This window comes from Mauremys reevesii, linkage group 9 (genome assembly GCF_016161935.1).
Source record: "Mauremys reevesii isolate NIE-2019 linkage group 9, ASM1616193v1, whole genome shotgun sequence".
Classification (NCBI taxonomy): Eukaryota; Metazoa; Chordata; order Testudines; family Geoemydidae; genus Mauremys; species Mauremys reevesii.
This window is the reverse complement of record NC_052631.1, coordinates 39,598,911-39,614,737: the sequence shown is the minus strand read 5'-3', so window position 1 is coordinate 39,614,737 and position 15,827 is coordinate 39,598,911. Positions and strand designations below refer to the sequence as shown.

The following is a 15,827-nucleotide window of genomic DNA, read 5'->3' as shown; positions in this document are numbered from 1 at the left end:
GTGTTGTAGGGTGTATTGATCATTGTAGCAATAGAAATATGTCTACAGATTTTGCATTTGTTATGGCAGAGTCTAATGCTACTTTGAGTTGGCATGTGCTGGTTGGTGGAGAGCTTGCTTCTGATGAGCTTGGTGAGGTTGATGGGTGGAATATCTGAAAACGTCTTGTGAATTAGACCTCAGACAAGCATATAAAAGAGATGTGAAGTTTTTAGACCAAACTGGGGTGGAGGTTTTTTTAGATAAGTCTTCATAACAACACATGAATGGACTTATAAAAGGAACTATTTTCAGAGTTCCATATTTTAGAAGGATTTTGACCAATACACTTCAGCGTCTACTAAAATACTCATCTGTGTTCTCTTATTCAATGCTGGCTTTGTGCTGCACCAAAATGCAGTCAGCCCAAAAGCCAATGTAATCTCCTCCCGTGGCATAGAGCCAAAGTAGGGAATCTTACACGACTCCCCTCCTCCCTGTTATGGTACCAGTGGAGCTGTCAGGGATCCCTCCCCACTCTGAACTCTGGGGTACAGATGTGGGGACCTGCCTGAAAGACTCCCTAAGCTTATTTCTAGCAGTTTAGGTTAAAAACTTCTCCAAGGCACAAATCCTTTCCTTGTTCTTGGACGGTATTGCTGCCACCACCAAGTGAGTTAGACAAAGATTCAGGAAGAGGACCACTTGGAGCCCTATCCCCTTCCCAAATATCCCCCCAAACCCTGTCACCCCCTTTCCTGGGAGGGAAGGGGCCTTGAGAATAATATGCCAACTATTAGGTTAACAAGGTGAGCACAGACCAGACCCTTGGGTTTTTAGGACACTAAAAACCAATCAGGTTCTTAAAAGAAGAACTTTATTATTAAAAAAAAAAGTAAAAGAAGCAGCTCTGTAAAATCAGGATGAAGGTAATAAAAAGACTTAAAACAGAGGATTCCCCTCTAGGCTTAACTTTGAAGTTACAAAACAGGAATAAACTTCCCTCTTAGCAGAGGGAAAATTCACAAGCTATAACAAAAGATAAGCTAACGCATTTCCTTACTATTACTTACAATTTTTGTAATCTTAGATGCTTATTTCAGGTAGGGTTTTAGATGTTTTTTTTTTCCTGCCCTGGTCCCTCGCTGTCTGAGAGAGAGCAAACAAAGAGAGCACAAACAAAAACCTCCTCCCACAGATTTGAAAGGATCTTCTTCCCTTATTGGTCCTTTTGGTCAGATGCCAACCAGGTTATTTGAGCTTCTTAACCCCTTACAGGTAAAGGAGGGATTTTATGCTACCTTTAGCTTTATGTTTATGACAGAAGCACAGTGGGAGGAGAGATGTTATGGCCAAGACATCCCTAAACCATACTAATCCCTTAGGTTGCTCTATCTTGTTGCAGAGTCCCTCATAAAATAGCAGTAAGATCAGCATTGGGGAAAAAGATATACAAAAGCAACTTCAGCAGCTGACCACTGCCACTCACTTTCCAGGCTTGTGTTCAGTGTAGCCATAGCTGTGGATCTGGCCCAATATTCTCTGGTAAGAAGTTCATATTCAAATTTTTAATCAGAAAGGACTTTTCAGGTGGAAGTGGGGGAGAAATAGATGAATGGCAAAAAAAATCAGGGTCGTACTGGAAAGCTGGTTACATGTTTCATTATGGAGTAGCTTCTGAGGCACAATGGCATCTATTTTGATGGCAATTCTGCAAGCTAAAAATTTTAAAAGGGGCAACATACCTATAAAAACACAATACACATGTAAGTATATATCATGCATAATAGTTATATTGTCAGTTATTCAGATCTTCAGTGAGGGTAGTTAACAACTAGAACAATCTATCCAAGACTGGTGGATTCTCCATCACTAGCAATTTTTAAACCAAGATTGGATTTTTTTTTCTAAAAAGATATGCTCTAGTTCAAACTAGAATTATTTTAGGGAAGTCCTATGGCCTGTGTTATAAAAAGGTCAGACTAGATTTTCACAGTGGTCTGTTCTGCTTTGGAATCTAATGAAACTTCCATTCAGATTCAGCCATTGGCTTCAACAGAGTAACGAAGGTTTACACTAACTGCGGATCTGGCCTAATATTTCAAAGAACTTTCTTTCCAAAAATGTGATTTAAGGGGATAGGGGAGTAAAATTAGCAGCGCTCATTGGAATTTTGACAAATAGATTTTCATTGAGGAAAATGCCAATTCATTGAAACCAAAACTGTTTTCAAAACAAGGTTAGGATCGACAAATTTATTGACTCCAAAAAAGCTGAGAAAAATGTTGACATTCTCTATTTATTTATTACATTTTAAAATAAATTCCAGTTTTCTGATCCAAAATGATTTGTTCTGAAATGTAAGCTATTATACTGGAAAAGATTAGGAAAAGGAAAAAAGAGGTCAATATAGAAACTAAAGTGTTTCAAATGATCCAAAAATAAACAATTTTGGTTTACAAATATTTAACATATTGACTTTTTGTCCTGATTCAAGATGGAAAAAAATTTGAACTCTCAAAAATATTCATTCATAATGTTAATTAGCAGGAAAGACTTTTTCTAATACTTGAAGAAATTACTTTTATTACCTCATTATTAGTTGATTTCCAAGGTATCAGTCTCCTGCTTTGCTACAGATAAGGCTATTATGTCATTTAAGCAGTATATTTACTAAAGTCAGTCAATAACCACAACTGACTTCAAAATGTGCCCTACATGCACAACCTAGTTTGTGCAGAGTAAAAATATACTGAAATGAGTATTGGGAGCACTTGGTGCACCTCAAGAGATGCTGGAAATCCTCAGCTGAGGTAGTTACAGAATGTACAAAAAAATAGAAGAAGAAAAAAATGAGCAAGAGGAATACAGCTGAATTATTCTTCAGGTTGAAATTATTTATACAGCACTGAGCCTCAATTGTTGAATATACTTTTCCTCGTTAATGTTTATAATGTTTTATTGCACACAAGTACAAATAAAAATGTTGATTCTTTATTTGCCCCCGGTACACATCAATCTTTAATTACATGATCACATTTTCCACAGGACTCCTTGCTCTTTCATTGCATAGGTTGGACACACAAGGGGACAGAATTAAGGATGCATGGGCAACCATAAATCTGACATTTGTTAACTCGAGCATTTCCCTTTGAAACCTGAATGAGTTTCTTTAAATTTTTTTAATGTAATAAATTAACACTAAACATCAGGCTCAGTATGAATAGCTTTGAATACCCAACAATTCCAGTTTTTAATTCTTTCACTTATCACTGACTTCCTGTATTACCTTAGGTGAGTCACATAACCTCTGTCTGTAAAACAGGTATAGTGATTCTTACCCTCCATTGTAGAACACTGACATCTATGGATGAAAAGTTCTGTACAACATCTAAAAATGGTTAGTAATATTAAAGTAAATGATCTATCCTCAAGTGCTCCACTGAGACTAGAACTTTGCAGGGTGGAGTATTTCTTATCATCTTTGCTTCAATATATGGAATAAATGTGAAGAGTAACCCAAGTGTGAAATTGTTAAGGGTAAAAGACATTAACAAGTCAGCAAACAAGGTGCCCTGGGGAAGTAACCAAGATGAAGTTGCCTATCTTGAATTGCTGTTCCATCACTGTCTACATGTACAGTTCCTTCTTGGGATTGTAAACTGAATGCTACACTAGCTAGGTCTGCGGATATCAACTGAATGCTTTGAACTAGCTTGTGTGGTGGGGAGACTTCATTTGTCATGACTAAGAAGCACATCAATACGCTCAGATGGTGTGTTCATTTGAGCCTTTCTGGGGCTTTGGAAGTGATATTATTCAAGCATTTGTTTGTCTGATGTTTAGTGTTTTCATCAGTTACTGTGGTGGAAAGGAAAAGATTTGGCTGTATTGAACTACAAACTTGGTGTGGTCCTTTGTAGTTCATCTATATGTATTTCATATTCCTTTAATCATCCTTGGAAGCAGGGGTGGCTCTAGCCATTTCGTCACCCCAAGCACGGTGGCACACCGCGGGGGGTGCTCTGCTGGTCGCCGGTCCCGCAGCTCCGGTGGACCTCCCGCAGGCGTGCCTGCGGAGGGTCCGCTGGTCCCGCGGCTCCGGTGGACCTCCCGCAGGCATGCCTGCGGGAGGTCCACCGGAGCCACCTGCCGCCCTCCCAGTGACTGGCAGAGCGCCCCCCCACGGCTTGCCGCCCCAAGCACGCACTTGGTGTGCTGGGGCCTGGAGCCGCCCCTGCTTGGAAGTGTAAACTAATATGTTCATGTGGTGACTAATTTCTTTTAAACAGTTTGTTTTCAGGTAAAATTCTATTTGTATAGAATCATAAGGCCAGAGCAGCCTCTCTGCTACCATGCACAAGGGATCCCACATGGGCACAAATCGTCCTGGCCCTGATGGAAAGGTGGATACACCTTTACTCCCATTACCCTCTGAGGCTCCTTGCTGCTTACAGAAACCACTCCATAGAAGAATCTTTGTGGGGGCTTGGGGATGGGAGAAGATGGATTGAGGCTCTATGACATTATCCCATACTGAGCCCCTAAATACCTGGCTGGAATTCCTGCAGAGTGTTGCTTGAAGCAACATTAACTCCAGCAGAGTCTCCTCAGTGGCTGCTGCTTAGCAACTGCAGGGGGACTCGGCCAATGGGACCATGGCTCTTGTAGCAAGCTGCCAAAAAGTTAGTGTACCCATACAAGTTTGCTGTGGCTTCCTAGAAAGCCATGGAGATAGCTAACATTGACTCTTGAAGGCCTCTTAAATTTGTAATTTTAAACACTTGAAAAGGCAGTATTACCAACTTTAAGTGGGGGAAAAAATCAAGGTTGGGAGCAAGGAATTTGTTAGGATGTGTGTGAATTAAGAGTAATTTCTTGAGATATATAGTAATAGTTCTAGCCTAAGAAGTTTGGCATGGCTGAGCAAAGAGGAAAAGTTCAGAATGGGGATCGTCTCCCACTGGTTGTCTCTGTTGCTTATGTCAGTCTTCTTGAAATTTGTTTCAGCTTTGCAGAGGCATTGCTTCTGGCTGAGCCAAGAGGAAATAGCAAAGACTGCTCAAACATGAAAGGAGACAAGCATGCAAAAGTGTATATGTAAAAAGTGTAATCTGTAAGCAATACACTCGTTAGTGAGAAACCATGTCAATCTTTCAACACTTGGGAACTCTCTTGGGCTATTTTGGCCACATAAGTTGTTTGTTTGCTGCATTTTGATCCCCCTGGAATGTCCTCAGAAAGACTTGTCAATGCAGCTTTACATTTTCTAATTTGATTGCCTCTAGGGTAAAGCAGTCAGAAGCAATAATTGTTCCAGAAAAGAAATCCTCCTAAAGTAATACAAAGGTGATCTTAACATTTGTCTCAAAGATTTGTCCAAGGGTCCACAATGTCTACAGTTTAAGAGCTGTTCATACCTACAATTACTCACTGTGTGAGCATAAGTGCATGCTTTCTGCAGGCAAACCCTTGTGCATGAATGCTCAAATAGAAGCAAAGCACAAGTCTAATTTCAATGGAGTCAGTTGAGTTAAGCTCTATTTAAAATAAATAATTTAGCCTCTGATCCTGTAAACCCATCTGTCCAGGTACCCAGGGTGAATGTGAGGGTCCAAAGATCCATCTATGTTGATCAGCTGCAGGATCAGGAGCTGAGTCTATGAAGGATCCAGTACTGTAATAGATTATTATCTATCAATTAATCATCCCATTGAGTTTAATGCTCATTTTGCCTGACTAAAGATGGCAGGATCAGATCTAGAGTTCTTAGGTGTTCTAAATTGGTTAAAACACATGAGTTTTTTTGGTCAAATATCCTATACAGAACCTTATTTATACATAGGTTAGCACTGAAGACTGAGAATTTTGGATAATGTTCTTTAATGCTGTGTAAAGTCACACTTCCTCTTTACTGGGTTGCAGAAGTTAATCTGCAAATAACTATTCCATTTTTCTCTAACCTATTGCCAGTGATGAGCTGCCAAAATCTTAACAACCGGTTCCCTATAAAAAGTTCTGATTTAAGGCGGGGAGCGGGGGAGGGGCCGGGGCAGGGGGAGAAATACTCGTGGGGCCGGAGGCCCCTGCAGGGCCTGGGGCAAATTGCCCCACTTGTCCCCTCGGCAGCCCTAGAGCTTACAGCCCCCTCCCGCCTTACCTTGCCGGCAGCTCAAAGCAGCAGGACAACTCCGGAGCTCAGCTGAGCTGCCCAGCTGATGCTGGCGGCTGGCCATGCTGCAGCTGTGGGGAAGCGGGGGAAGGGCCAGGGGAGCCTCAACCTTCCCAGCTGGGAATCCTGGAAGCAACAGGATGGTCTGGCCCGTGGACCAGAGTTCTTTGCCCACTCCCTGGCCCTTTAACAAACGGTTCTCCATGGAGGTCTAATTTTAGCAACTGGTTCTTGAGAACCTGTGGGAACCGGCTCCAGCTCACCACTGCCTATTGCCCTTTCCTCTGTCCCAGTGATCGGTGTGGCCATTTGAGGATTACCTGTTGGAAATCTGGCTTTGCTGCCTTCTTGTGAGCATGCCATGCACTTGTATCCAATTTGTTTAGGTGTTTATTTATGGTAGAATAACTGGGAATGAGAAAGTTACTATAACTTCAGGCAAACATGCCTATATCTAGTCAGGTTGCTGTTTGGGGCCTTTTATCCAGCAATGAAATCAGAAGTCTCTGTAGAACTTCTATTAAGAATTTGTGTCAGGACTCATGAGAGATTAATCCCCTTAGCAGATTCTATTTAAATTCAAATTCTAGTGTGTTAAATACTTCTATGGTTCTTAGTAAAAGAGGATCAGAAACAATATTGACTTTCAGAGAAACAATACACCAGTTTAATGCGTCACCTACACTAGCAAGTATACATGATCCTAGTTACTGATTTAGAAACTGGGTCAGAGACTTGACAGGGCTTTCGTTGCCCAGCTTGGTTTGCAGGCCTTCTGTAGAAGAATGTCATTCTGAATGTAGACTATAGAATTATCAGCTTGTTATAAGAATCTTGCACCCTTAATGCATTTCTGTAGCTGGCAGCATTAGAGTGGAACAATTACAGTGCCTTTCAGAATAGTGATTAAAAATTAATAAGCCAAAAACCAAATGGTAAATGTGTGAAGAGTACTCAGGAAACCATAAATAGACAAAAATGAAATCAATGCAAATTAAATGCTGACAAAGGTCAACTCAAGAAAAATAGTATCAGAGGGGTAGGCGTGTTAGTCTGGATCCGTAAAAGCAGCAACGAGTCTTGTGGCACCTTATAGACTAACAGACATTTTGGAGCATGAGCTTTCATGGGTGAATACCCACTTCGTCACATGCATCCGACAAAGTGGGTATTCACCCATGAAAGCTCATGCTCCAAAATGTCTGTTAGTCTATAAGGTGCCACAAGACTCTTTGCTGCTTTTTCAAGAAAAATAGTGCTCAGCACTGTAAATCTGGCCCTCACCCCTGTAGACTACTCTGATTATGCAGGACATTTATCTAACTGTGATAAAGCTGTTCTCACCTCAGGACATCAGGAACCTAACCTCTCTCCTTCTGGCTAAAAGAGAGTCAGAAGGATTTAGACCTTTGATGCTGAATAGATAGCTCATGAAATTCTCCTGCAACCTTAATTGTCACCGACCAGATGCCGACATAGATTGTTGGGGGACGTTTTAAAAATAAAACTGCTTGAGATGGACAGATGGTAGTTATATACTGGGCCATATTCATGCTCGATGTAACTATGCTAATGTCAATAGAGTTATATCAGAAATGAATGTGTCCCCCCCACTGCTAAGAAATAGTTCATTGTAGAACACCACTTTAAGGACCAACTCCTACTGTCAATTTTATGAGTGGAAGTGTGGCTTTCTAGGAAGCCACAGCAAACTTGTATGGGTACACACACTTTTTGGCAGTGTAACAGAACAGAATTTGGCCCTAAATGTAAAACAAGCTACACCTATTGTCAAACAGCTGAAACAGTAACCAATAGATCTAAAGTGATGTTTTAAAATATAAGAGACTTGCACTTCTACCCCAGTAAACTGGAAATTGCCCACAACAACTGCAGCAGGAAGAGGGAGGCAAGAAGCAATGCTTCTGCAAAGCTGAAACACATTTCAAGAAGACTGAGACATAAGCAACAGAGACAACCATTGGGAGACGACCCTCATTCTGAACTTCATTTAAAAAAAAAAACAAACAAAAAAGTAAAACGCCATCAGATTCCTGATTTAACCATGTAAGAAAGAGCAGAATTATTCTCAGAGTGTCTATCCTCTTGATTAAAACTCAGAGGGAGGAAACAAATACTGTAACTATCAAGCTCTGCCCACATTCCCAGGATAGTTGTTTCGTCAATAAATAAATAAATAAATAAATCAGCTAGCTCTAGCAGAAACTCCCCCCTCATCCCCCATCTAAAAATACCATTTTGTCAAAACAAACATTTCATTGAAATATATTGGTTTTAACCTTCCTGACAGAGCTTTTGTTAACAGAGGGGCTAATCCCTAGGCTGACTCAGGCAGAGCAGGGACTTGAAGCTGGGTATCCCACATTCCAGGCAAGTGTTTTTTTTTCTTTTGGTACAAAAAAATTTGCAAGGTCTGCACCAGATCAAAAACTAGTTTAAAAACCTTTATTTTTTTTCCACAGAACAGATTGCTTTCCCAATTTGCCCTAGATTCTGCTAAAGTGATCAGTTGTAGTTTGCTAGATTGATAATTTAATTTGTCATTATTAGACTTGAGAATCATCATCCATTGAGACTGAGGGATATTCACTAGAGGTATTGCTTCAGTCTAAATTCTGGGCCACGGAATGTTTTTGCCTCCTATTTAGAAGGTGTCTTCAAAACTATAAGGACTATTTTTTTAAAGTGAAAAATATATTTTGGAAACTCAGGAAGGCTGACATTTTGGATTAACCAACTGGAAAAGTCCCAGTAGGATGCACCAGGCGTACCTGCTCTTTTCAACCCCTGCACCTCCTGATTTAAAAAAAAGTATGGGGGGGGGAGAGAAGGAGAACCATTGACTAAGCAGATGCCAAGAGAAGACCAGACTAACCTTTGAGAGTGGAGGAACCTGTTCTCCCAATGACTTAGGACCCCTGCACTCACCTTATACTAATGATTGGCTTTGGAGCAAGAACTGTAAGAGCCTGCATCAGCCTAACTGCATCCAAAGAACTCTCTGCCCACCCTTCCCCCACCTCCAAAATATAATGTTGCTATGCATGATACTGCAGTTGAAGAACCCACCACAGCAGATGGTGGTGAACCACAGCCCTGCGAATGCTCGAGAAGGCAGATAAGATCCTTCCTGTGGCTCTGCCGAGTTGCAGGTGAAAAGGCTATAATAATACAGGAGTTGTTACTGCCACTCCAGCATCCTCATCCAATCATCCCTTTAGTGCCACTACAAGTGTCATCTGCCCTAGCTGCTTTCCCCAGTTATTTGAATTGGTGCCAGTAGAAATGATGCCTTCTTCTCCCTCCCTTTCTTTGGCTTACTATCCAAAAACAACACCCACCATTTGTTTTGTAACTGAAAGAAAAGCAAAGGAACAATGGAGAGAGGAAAGAAGCACTTAAAGTAAAATTCACTGGTTTGGGCATTTCAGGATTTACCACCTGGCCTCTCCCTACACCTCCCTTTTGTTGTGAGAGTCCTGCTAACATGCAGGCATTGACTCTGCTCTTGAAAAGCTGCCACAGCAACCAATATTCCCTCCTTGACTTTCACCTGCTGTCCACTCTGATTCCCAAGGCTGAGTTTTTGTTTATGGAGAACATTTGTTAAATTGCATCATCATTCAGCAATAAATGCTTATATACACACTGAACACCACAAATTAATGGTTCTTTTGGACTAGGCTGTTGAACAAGTGTTACAGCTATGACATGGGACCTAAACATAGTTCCTGACTATTTGCTCAAGGCGCCAGTTAAAGATATAAAAAAGCTGATGAATATAAAAAGACTAAATTTAAATACTAATGCAGAAGTTCTCAAGCTTCATTACATCGTGACCCCCTTTTGACAACAAAAATTACTACGTGACTCCAGGAGGGGGGACCGAAGCCCAAGTCCACCCAAGCCCCACTGCCCGCCCCAGGTAGGGGGCAGGGGGTGGCAAAGCTGAAGCTCAAGGGCTTCTGTCCTGGGCAGGGGGCATGTAACCTTATCCCTGGGTGATGGGGCTTGGGCTTCAGCCCTGCTGGCACCCAGTGCCAACACCAACCTTGGCAACCTCATTATAAAACGGGGTCACAACCTACTTTGGTGTCCCGACCCACAGGTTGAGAACCCCTGTACTAATGTATTGTAGTCACTGGAGTTCCACTAGTGGGAAAATGAGATCAGAACAAGTCACCTATGGTAGTTATAATATTACTCCATTGTAGAGAGCAATGAAGTATCTTTATACAGCAATTCCCAAACTGTGGTCCAAGCAGGGTGGATTTGACTTAAAACAAATGGATTTAAATCATGATTTAAATTACTTGTCAGGAAGAATTGATTTAATCATGGTTTTCTACATAAAAGTGCATTCTTGTTGGTTGTTATAACCTTAATACATATTCTTCACAACTCAGAGATAGATGTAGATTTCATTTTTAGAAGGTACATACTATACATTTTTAAATTGATTTATTTTGAAAAAACTTTTCAGATTAGTTTTACAGCTATATCAGAAAGTGAATGATTGTTTGGTTATTTCATTTACCAAAGATAATTGAAGCAGATATTTATGAAGTCATTGCGAGGTGAACTATCTCTAGTTCAACAGGTTAATCATTAATATTTGGAGGATTTTCTTGCCATGATGTATTAGGAGGAGAACATCACCAGACAAACATTTAAATTGTTTTATTTAACTAAAACAACAACATTAAGTATTCTGGAATTTTCTCTTCATCAGCAAACATAATATTTTAACAAAACAAGCATATGTCCCTCACTTCTCACATTTATCTCCAGACTTCTTCTCCTTGTCCAGATCTATTCCGCTCCCAACAATCTTCTATTCATTGAACTTTTTGAAACTTTGTACTGTTAGAGAAAGGTAAGGGATTGACTCTGTGTACACAAATTTGCAGATGGACAATAGGTTTGAGGTCTGTTATTTATTTATTTTAAAACATTTTTGCTGTTAACAAGCATGTTACCTTTGGAGACGCAAATCCACAGTTTGAGAACTGCAAAACTAAGCATCTCTGATGGTATCTTCTAGACTGAGCACTGAGTTCCATTGGGTAGATAGAAAGATTAACCTAAATAATCAATACAGAAGCCCCTGGAACCCCATAAGATTTTGTCCACAATTAGATATTTTCTTTTGGGAAGCAGTCGTGTACTCTCGGACTAGATCCAGTTAGTTAGATCTGACACTCACCCATAGATGACGCAAAGAGGGATTGGGTGGGTTTGAGATAGGGTTACTTACCTGTCTTCGACACCTGTGATCCACCGTTGGTGTCCATCACTGATCTCACCAGTCCAGATTCTGCAGACTCGCTACCGGCAGTACCTGAAGGAGGTAGAAAAACATCTTTGCTTTATTGAGTGTGCATGTGTATGTTTATATTCCAAATCTTCAGTGTCCTTAAACCATCCCCTCCCCTTCCTTCCTTCCCCTTTAGTAAATAAAGTGTTGTTGTGAGTTCATATCTGTGTGGTGTTTTCTTTTATTCCAGCTCTGATAGATGGGCTTAAGGGGGGACGCAGTGGGAGGTATACTGTAAGGCCCCCTGAAGTCTTCTGGTCAGATAGACTCCCTAAAAATCCTTTCAAGCTGGCCTTTTGTCTTTCCTGCTCAATTGTTACAAAGGCTTATACACTTCTACCCCGATATAACGCTGTCCCCAGGAGCCAAAAAATCTTACCGCATTATAGGTGAAACCGCGTTATATCAAACTTGCTTTGATCCACCGGAGTCCGCCTCCCCCGCCCCCCCGAGCACTGCTTTACCATGTTATATCCGAATTTGTGTTATATCAGGTCACGTTATATCGGAGTAGAGATGTAGTCTCAGTAGCTAAACATTCCTCCAACTCCTAATACATTAAGTTCCACTGACCCTGCTGCATGTAATTTCTTTCTGGCTGGGAAAGACCATTCAAGGTTTTGTCTGAAATAGGCAAACTGTGAATTGTAGTTTGATTTGAGCTAACACTTTGGAAGCAGTCAAGGCTGTTGGTTTTCCTCTGATTACGTTCAATACTCAATGTGCTGTCAAAATGGCAAACAAAATGTTTGGCCATATAAAGAAAGGATGGAGAATATAAGAAGAATATTATAATGGAGGAATATTAATCAGTGGTACACCCTAGCCTGAAACACTGGATTCAGTTCTGGAAGAGCCATCTCAAAAGGATATGGCTTAAAATAGCTGGTATTCAGTGGCGGGTGATTAGAGATTATAAAAACTCCTAGGAAGACAGATTGGAAATATCAGGACTGTTCACCTTAAAGATGAAACAAATGAAAGGTGACATGATTAAAACTAAACAAAATTATGAATATCACAGAGAAGATAGATCTGGGATTTCTATTCACCCTCTCTCAATACAAAACAAGGGAACATGCAATGTAAAAGAGAGCAAATTTAACTGATAAAAATAGATCCTTTTCCCACACAATGCACTATTAGTCTGTAAAACTATTTGTCACAGGATGTCTTTGAGACTAAGGGGCCGAGTCCCAGCTGGTGTAAATTTCCATAGCTCCATTGAAGAGACAATTTCAAATGACATTTCAACTGACAATTTAGACCAACTCAGGATCTGCTCTCCAGAGTTTAGCAGGATTAAAAAAAGATTAAATGGAAATTTATACCACTAACAAGAATATCCAAAGATTAAGAATCAAGAGTTTAGGGAGGGATATCAGCCCTCATCCTTCAGGCCATAAGTCAACCACTAGCTCTTGGGGGAATAGGAGGAAATGTTTCCGGAGCGCAGGTTAGCCTATAATTTTGTACTGCAGGCTTTCTTGCATCTTCTTCTGAAGCAGCTCATATTGGCTACTGGTGATGCTAGGATAGTGAATTAGATGGAGCACTAGTCTAATCCAGTATGACTAGTATATTCATCTACTTTGTATTGCTGACATTAAAAGAATAGGCCTACATTTTTCAACTTGGGTTCCTAAATTTGGGCACCCATTTGAAAATGTTCATGTTTACTTGATTAATATAACCAATTCCATTCATGTTTAGTTTATGTAACTCTTTACTACTTAATCTATACTTACACATAAAATCTAAAGGTTTATTTTGGAGAATTAAGATACAACAATATGCTGAGAACAACTTTTCTAAAGTTCTCAACTAGGAAGGGAAAAGCAGAATTCATAAAAAAAAGTTAGATATTCAAGGCCTTCGGCTGAATATATGTAAGCGTACTTCCTCATTCTCATAGGCAACTGCTTGCCATATATTCAGCTCTCTTTTCTCTCTTTTGTGTTGGACTATGTAAGTGGTTGTATTCACTGCCACAGTTCCCATGGCATAAGAGCATTGCAGGGCTCTTCATCACCAGCACCCATTTTTGACCCTGCAACAGTTTGTCAAGTTATGTCTTCTGTAGCCCAGCCCTCCTGTCAGGTCTCCTCTTTCCAGTTCTCTGGACATTTTCCCTTGAGGCCCCTCTTCCTAGCAGATTTTCCCATGGCCTCTCCTCCCCAGAAACTCTGTGAGCTTCTTCTAGGGCCTCCCTACTTCTGACAGGCCCTATCTGCAGGCCCCCTCTCAGGAGCCTAGCCTGCTCTCTAGTTCTCTCCAGCCTGCCTTCACCAGGCCCTTCCCAGAGAGAGGAACAGGGAAGTTCCCTCTCTCCTGGATCTCCTCGCCTGCCACCCCAATGACCTTTTCACAGATGGGATCACTAATTGTAGAGTCACTGGACCAGGATCAACTGCTACATCACCTGCAAGACTGAGCCAGATTCCCATTAAGGACCAGCCAGACTTGACAGACTAACTATTGGTCAGTTATAAAAGTAATCATTTGCCCCCCCCTCCCAGTTACCACAAATATTTCCTGTATTATATTGGGGGCTATTACCACCCAGTAGTATCCAAGTGGTAACCTTATTGCCTATAACCCTATTCCCTATGAAAAGGATCAGTTGTGTAGGCCTCCTTTGCTTTCCATAAACTGGTTTCTTTTCTGCTATAACCATGTCTTTCCAGCATCTAAATTACACTCAGGCTGATTTACTGGCATGTAATTTACACCACCATTTATGTCCCTTCTTAATTTGGATCAAATTTCTTCCAAGTGGCAGCAGGCTGTGCTGTAGCTAGAGTTGCTGGTCCTGACCAGATGGGAAAAAATTGTGTTGCAGTTTCACTGCGGCAAAAAAAAAAATAAAAAATTTTGGAATATTAGAAGTAAATCTCTTACCATCAGGAGTCTAGACGGAAAGTTAGAAGACAGACTGGTTTTTGTGATCTTTCAGATATTTGAAGCTTTATATAGTTACATCTTAGAAGTAAACTTTATACCAGTAATATGAATCCACCTGAATATTCCACAGCTCTGAAAAATGTTTATCTTTTTATTTATTAGCATTGAGAAAAATAGGCATGTGTTTCTTTGTGCACATAATGATTAAGTTGAAGGAACAAATAGGGTATCCTGTTGAGATCGATGGATGAGCTGCATTCACTTATTGTGGGTCCTAAGAACTCTAGGCCTGCACAAAGATGTTTAAAGTGGTATTGGGCTGTGCACTAGTAATCACCTTCTCTCATCCTTCATGGCTATTTTGTACACTGGTGCAGAAAGTTGCAAGAAATGGGCTAACGAATATAGATGCAGCATTTTGTGTGGTGCCTGCAAGACAGTGACATATAGAACCCATTGAAGGCCAAGCTGACCACAGTCCAGTGCCTAGTCTGTGTAGCAGTGCCAAAGACGGCTTGCTAACACCACTGCGGACTAAAGCAGAAAGCAGCTGCTCCACAGAAGTCCATAACTGGCTAGCAGGCCAGGCAGTCCCTGTTTGAATTTAGAGTATGCCTTCTCCTAGCCCAGCCACCTGCCAGGGCTAAGGAGTCTGGTCTACCCCAACAATGGATTGCTTTTTGTCTGATCCCTACCTTTTGACTTGTCTGGCTGGGGTGGCCCTACAAGGAATTACACTCCTGCAGGCATAGCTCTCAGGGTCATTAGTGCTCACAAGCCTTCCCACCAGGTCAAAGTGTAGCCCTCAGGGAAGGAAGTAGCATTTAGCAATACCCATGAATGCTGTATTTCTAAGTGCTATAAGGAAAAGTGAACTAGAGAAATTTTTATAAAGAAACTAACAAGTCTCTGCTGTCTCTCATTAGAAACCCAGAAAATTCTTCCCTAGAATTTACAAGTGCCAAATCAGCACTGTAAAATTCAAATCATTTAACAAAACACATTAAACCATTTGTGAGGAATCCTGGGACTTGAAAGGAAGAGAGTAGAGTTGACTTTACATTCAATAAAGACAAAGAGGATGAGGTGATATCTTCTATTGGACAATATCTGTTGGTGAAAGAGACAAGCTTTTCTTGTGGACCTGAAGAAGAGCTGTGTGTAAGCTGGAAAGCTTGTCTTTCACCAAAAGAATTTGCTCCAACAGATATTACCTCACCCACATCTTGTCTCTCCAATATCCTGGATCAATATGGCTACAACAACTCTGCAAGTGACATTTCTACTCAAGAGGAGTCTGAAATCCTAATTCCTCCCATTTCAGCTGCTCTGTATTTAACCCTAGGCTTCACATCTAATCTGTCATCTATTCATCAGCATAACCTCCACGTGATTTACTGATGCTCAGTTTCTCATGTTTCATCCCACCCTTAG

The 15,827-nt window shown here is 40.9% G+C and overlaps 1 long non-coding RNA gene across 1 annotated transcript in view; it reads right to left on the bottom strand.

Moving 5' to 3' along the window:
* Nucleotides 1-15,827, bottom strand: part of LOC120372666 — a 133,625-nt gene that overhangs the window by 114,521 nt on the left and 3,277 nt on the right. Inside the window, exon 2 of the long non-coding RNA XR_005585100.1 lies at nucleotides 11,430-11,513. This is a non-coding gene — a long non-coding RNA (uncharacterized LOC120372666). The remainder of the gene's footprint in view (nucleotides 1-11,429; nucleotides 11,514-15,827) is intronic.